The sequence below is a fragment of the Acanthopagrus latus genome, chromosome 18, assembly GCF_904848185.1.
Source record: "Acanthopagrus latus isolate v.2019 chromosome 18, fAcaLat1.1, whole genome shotgun sequence".
Lineage (NCBI taxonomy): Eukaryota > Metazoa > Chordata > Actinopteri > Spariformes > Sparidae > Acanthopagrus > Acanthopagrus latus.
Window position 1 is genome coordinate 25,068,706 of NC_051056.1, and position 6,002 is coordinate 25,074,707.

Here is a 6,002-nt window from a genome sequence, read left to right on the forward strand (position 1 = left end):
AATGAGCCGGTGTCTGTTGTATGGACGTTTCCAAAAATAACTAACTCAGTGAATTCGATCTCTGTCTACCTTTCCAGGAGCCGGTCAGTGCTGCAGTGAGACCTCCAGGGCGCTCTGGGAGCTCTTGATCTATGGTAAGTTTCATTTTAATGTGGCAGTAAAAACCTAGTTGCAAACCAAGAGAGCAGGGAAGGAGCGGATAAGCGAGGAAAAACACAGAGAAAAGGAAAAGCAGGCTTAGGGATGAGCACAAGAACACGAGAGGTGAGCAAGAAAAGGACGGGAAAACAGACGAAGACAGGAAGTGGATGCTAAAACCTGATGCTGCAGTTTTTCAGGCAAGAGCCTACAAAATCAAACTGAACAAAAAGAGTTCCTCCACTAACACCTAAAGAAGGCTGCCAAAAATCAGTGGAGGAATATTATTTTTCCCTGTCAGATTATGTCAGTAATACCTGCATTTTTCATACCTTTTCCGGCTTAATTTGGGTCTCATAAATATTTGAGGCGCCTCACACACTGCTGTACCCACAGATGATGGAATAAAGACTTAAAAGCTGACTGTTTCTTTTCTTTTTTGTGTGCTCCACGGAGGACGGAGCCCCAGTGGAAAGCCAGTCCTTAATCAAGTGTCTAACCAGACTCATAAACCATCCTGAAAGGCCTCCCTTAGGCACCTGGCTGGGTAAACAATACCATCACTCTGTCATTGTCCCGAATTAAGATATTACCGCACGCATGTAATTAACATTTATATTCAGGCATAGAACGATATTTCATCGTGATTAAATAAATATTGAGCGACACCTTCCGTGAGAAATGTTTGGTTATTTCATTTCCGTCAAGGGAAGCAGAAACCGGATTAAAAAAAGAGGGGATTTTCAGAAGCAGAAAACAGGACACTGAAGGTATTTGCGGAGCACAAAAATAGCAGAGCAAGTCCGCGCTCTCTTCTCTCCCTGAAAAAAAAAAAAAACCGAGGCAGTGGCCCCGCTTCAGATGTGAGCATTATCCACAGTGGCACATCCAGCTTTTATGGGCCAGGCATCAGTGAGCAGGGAGTGAAGAGAATGAGCTGGTACGTAGTGACATGTATGATTTTTTTGGGGGGGAGGAAGGAACAGCCTGTGAGAGACTGGTAGGAGCCACAACATAATGAGAGACTGATGCACTGTGACTGCTGGCTCAGAAACTGTAATGAATCAAGACTTTCAAGGAAACTGCCACTATCGTACCTGTCACGGTGCAATATGTAACGTGTGTTTAAGAATTTAAAATCAAAACATCCAAAAGTGTTCTTAAATTATCAGCAGAATTAAATATTTGTGGTGTTGATGCCTTAATTGGACTAAAAGACCGGAGTGGAGGGACCGAGCAGAGGCTGGTGTTTTTGGATTTACCAGCGACTCGGTTAGAAAACTTTGGGAGTCAATGAGAGTACAGAGTTTGTTTCTTAGACTTTTGGGATTAAAAACGGGATTTTACTTCACTCGTTCCTGCCGTGACGAGAACACACACGTGCCGATATCCACTGTAATGTGCTAAAACTCTCGTATTTGACAGCTCAAATGGAGGGGAGGTGTATAACTAATGTCCAAGGTATTCCTGTTGTTTGAGCAAAATGAGGCAGAGGTCAAACTTGCGCAAATTATGTTGGGTGAAATTTCTTTATCTTTATGTGTGAGCACAGATAGCTGATGGAGTTAGCTAGCTTGGTAACTACTAGCTAACTAACTCAGTTTGCTTCAGCACCACCCACGCTCCACCTTTTTGCCCATTTTTGATAAACCTGGAGTTATAGGTGGAGCCCCTTCAGCTAATAGTGCCACTAACTTCATGGCTAACCGAGCTAAGTAGCTAACGGCAGCTTGTTGTAGTATATTGAGCAGCAGTGACCTTCAGCAGATGGCGAACTCTTACATATTGAAACCTTGAACAGGAAACACGTTTTTCCTCAATGTTGCTCCGGCCACGACACTTGAATACGAGTACAGGGGACTCTGTCGGCAAAAGGATCCAGAAGAGGATGTGGCGAGTTTGTAATGCTGAGATGATAGGATCAAAACTTTGAAGCTACATCCGTTTCACGCCTGAAGCCAGCCGATATATACCGTCTCTCCAGTGAGAAAACATGGGAGCAAGGGAGTGAGAGGGGGACTGAGGGAGGGAGGCTTTGAAGATCACAGTGCCGCTATCCAGCCCGGTGTCTGGTGCCCCATCAGCTGCCCAGAAAAAGACACTCGTTCTTTCCAGTAATCTGCGCCACTTCCTTTCTTCCTCTCCCTCGTTACCTCCTGCTCTTTCACTCAACCTCAGAGAAGATGGGAGATGTTCGAGGGGATGGTGGCATTTTTTTTTTTTTTTTTTTTTTTTCCCCGTGTGCCTCACATCCCTTTTATTCCCATTAGCCTCGAGTTGTTGCAAAGTACCTGACACCGACGAGGAACGGGTGGAGCAAAAAAAATTAGACGGAATAGGAGATAGACAGTGAGCCATGGGGAAAAGTACGGCGATGAGGGACGCAGGGAGAGTCGATGAGAAAGGAGAGAGTGAAAACAACAAGGAGATGGTCGATGAGAGATGGGGATCTGAGCGGGAAGGAGCTTAGCAGTAATCAGCCGGGGGTATGCCCCACAGGAGGATGCGCACACTCTGGAACAAAAAAAAAAAAAAGGAATCAACATTTCCAGGAAAATGACTCACTTAGAAAAAAAGGTTGGCGGTTAGAGGGGCAGGGGTCCGGTGAGCGAGAGAAGAGGTGAGAACGAGGGAGGGAAGATTGAGCCAGGATGCCGCGTTCGGGTGGAGAAATCACTGTTTCAACTTCAGTGCTCGGAGAGCGACAGCAGCTATTTCTGATCTCAATCCAAACATTGCACCGGTGACAGGAAGATTGCCAGAGTGCAGCTGTATGTCACACCCACCTCCAACCGGAGACGCCACACCGGGATGCGCTTTTAAAGTCAACCAACTGGCTGTGTTCAGATTCACACCGTTGCTCTGAGAGCGATCAGTCACTTTAATGATAGATATTGTCGTCATAGAGACGCCCGCAGCATCCAGCTCCTGCTTTATTTCATTTTTATCATGTTTAACTTTTCAAACCCAGTTACACTTTTTTCCTCTTTCCTCTCACTGACTTTGTGATGAGCTACCAGCCTCCACAGCAACTACCAGCTCATCATGACTTGCAACAAAATAAGAAGAATGAAAGTCTGGTGAGGCTTTGTCAGTGAGACGAAGAACACCTCTTGCTATTCCTGCTATGAGAGTCAAAAATGTGACGCTACAATAATGACGCCTCCATTTTCCAGCACAACCTCGCTTCCGACTGCAAATTTGTTGGCAAGGTCGGGACAGCCTGAGCTTTCAAGGGAAAAAAAACGTAGCAATTTTGAATTCATGGATCACATCAACCAAACTAAAGGAGAGTCTAAGCCAGAAATTGTCGCAACCGGTCCGAGTGAAACAGGACAACCCGATCGCTTTTAAGTTCATTTAGGCGTGCTTACAGTCTGGTTGGGTTCAGGCACAAATATAAACGGGGTTAGGGTTAAAAAAAGATCTTGTTATGGCTTAAAATACCTGTTTTGGTGGCTGCAAACATGGCAGGCATGCTTATAAATGTTGAAAACCACAAACCCGCGGCCAGTGGCTTATTAGCCTTCCTGCCTGTAACTCCACCAGCATCCTGATACAAAACGTCAGGTCATAATATTTAATGTGAACATGATATGACACATTTTGTAGCCCGACACATACAAGATGTCTTATCCCGGGGCCGGCTGGGCTGGAGAGGCTCTGCTGAGGTGTCAGCACTCTTCACCTTGTAAGTGCATTACAGGTGAACGCACCTCTCCGCCAGAGCTTTCTATGGCCATTTTCCAAACTTTCCGAGACTGACAAGCGGAATGCAGAATGCGTGAAGCGTCCTGATGTGAGAAAATATTCAGGCTTTCAACTTTTTCCCTCTCAAACTCTCTTTCTGATTCTTTCAACCATAAATGCCTCTGAGGAGAGACCGTCTGACCCTTCATCCATGTTGGAAGCGTTTCTGTGGCTGCAGGCTTTCAACCTTACCGCTTCCACTCCGGCTACTCAGAGCAGCTTTAAACACTTAGATGTGGTGAGACTCCACTTCGCACGACCTTGTTTTGTTTTTCGTGCATATACCACCGTAAGTAACTTTGGGCTGTTTTCAACTGCAAACTGTGAGTTTGACGGCTGATATCTGTGTTACCTCAGCTTGAATCATTTTAAGTTTGAGGTTTTCTTTTTTCGTGAAACACAACTCTAAGTTAACAGATCTTGAGAAAATATATAAACTTAAGATACTAAGTTGAATCAACAAGTGTTCAGCCACTTTGTTGCAGCGTTGGTACAAAGATAATATGTGAAACGGTAGATTTATGAATCCTGTTGATCTTAAAATGTATTAAAGACACACTGAGGGTTTCCATTATAGATGTTTTCTTCAAATTATGAGAAAGAAAGGGTCAGGGTATCGCTTGAACAATGCATGCTGGGAAGTCTGCCAATATGCTGATCATCTTTCTTTAGAAACTCTGTATAGTAAATTCATATAGTTCATCACTTCGGGTCAAAATACCGCAACTTCAAAGAAGTTCTGAAGTGGTAATGAAATATATAAAACTTATTCAGACAGGAAAGCTTATTCTGGGTTTAGAGAGAGGACGGACGACATGCAGCGGTTAAAGGTGCCGCAGGTTTGAACCCTGAGCCGCTGCGGCGAGGACACGATCTCTGAACCACTTTTAACACAGAGTTTCATCTCAAAGTTAACAGCAGCCTACTTCCCTCGGAGGTCCAGCAGGAACACCTGAACTCTTGACTACCTTCCATCTCTGATTTCTCTGCCTTTACCCTCAGGATTTGTCTACCTGTGCAGACTCGTGAGAAAAGCCTGTTTTCGCTAAATCCTCCGTGTCTCAGGAGCCTGCCTTCGCCTCCCCACTTCATTAAATGCAACAACTGTGAGATCCAATACATCTGAGCAGTGAGGGTTATGTTCTTAAAACCTACAAAAAAATTTTAGACGTTAAAGGCCAGCTGAACGGTTTCACTCTTTAACGGCAGGGCCTGAGAGACCCTCCAGAAACTGCATGCTAAATACATTGCTCTCTCTTCCGTGGTGGGTTTGTGTGTTTGTGTGTATGTGTGACGGCTGGTAGGCTGGTTGAGACGTCGGCCATCGCTGGGGTTTCTGGTCACGCTATTCTGCTTGGCATTATTACACCACCCATCACTCAGGCCCACTGTGTACATTATTCATGGCCCTGGAGGAGTTCATCAGAGGCGGTGACCGCAGGTGCTGTGACAGCGCTCTCAATCACGGGCGCCCACGCCGTCTGCTCATCCGACCCCAGCGTGACATGGCAACACCCCCCCCATACCCTCCACTCCACTCCCCACCCCAAGTCCAGCTCAGTGGAATCAAGAGCTGACCATGATCATCCAAACATAAAGTCATGTGGCGAGTATCTTCGGTGGGACTTCAAGATGGAAGCCCCCGCAGGGTCTGAGACGTCCGCCACACAAATAACGACCCGCGCCACACATCTCAGCTCACGCCTGTCAACTTCAGCACACTCCTGGGTAACAGATAGCCAGGGGATTTTATTAACTTGTTTGTTCAATTTCAGAGAGCCACATAACTCCTGCTGCCATCGCACATTGGAAAACACAGAACTTCTCAAAGCAGCCAGGCCTGTGAGCCGGGATGTGGGTTTCCACTCCGTCGCTCAGATGCGTCCTGTCATCCTTCACGGAGACGAGCAAAAATCCTCGTGGCAGCGTCTTTCTGCTGACAAAGTGAAGAGTGGCCCTCGAGGCTGTTTTACCTAATATCACCACAACTGATAGATACATTTTATATGTGATGTTTCAAAGACATCCTGCTGCCCACATCCGGCATTCAGTCAGTCAGCAGGCAGCCCACTCGCCGGGATGTAACGTTGGCTGTTAACGTTTCTGCATTTTCT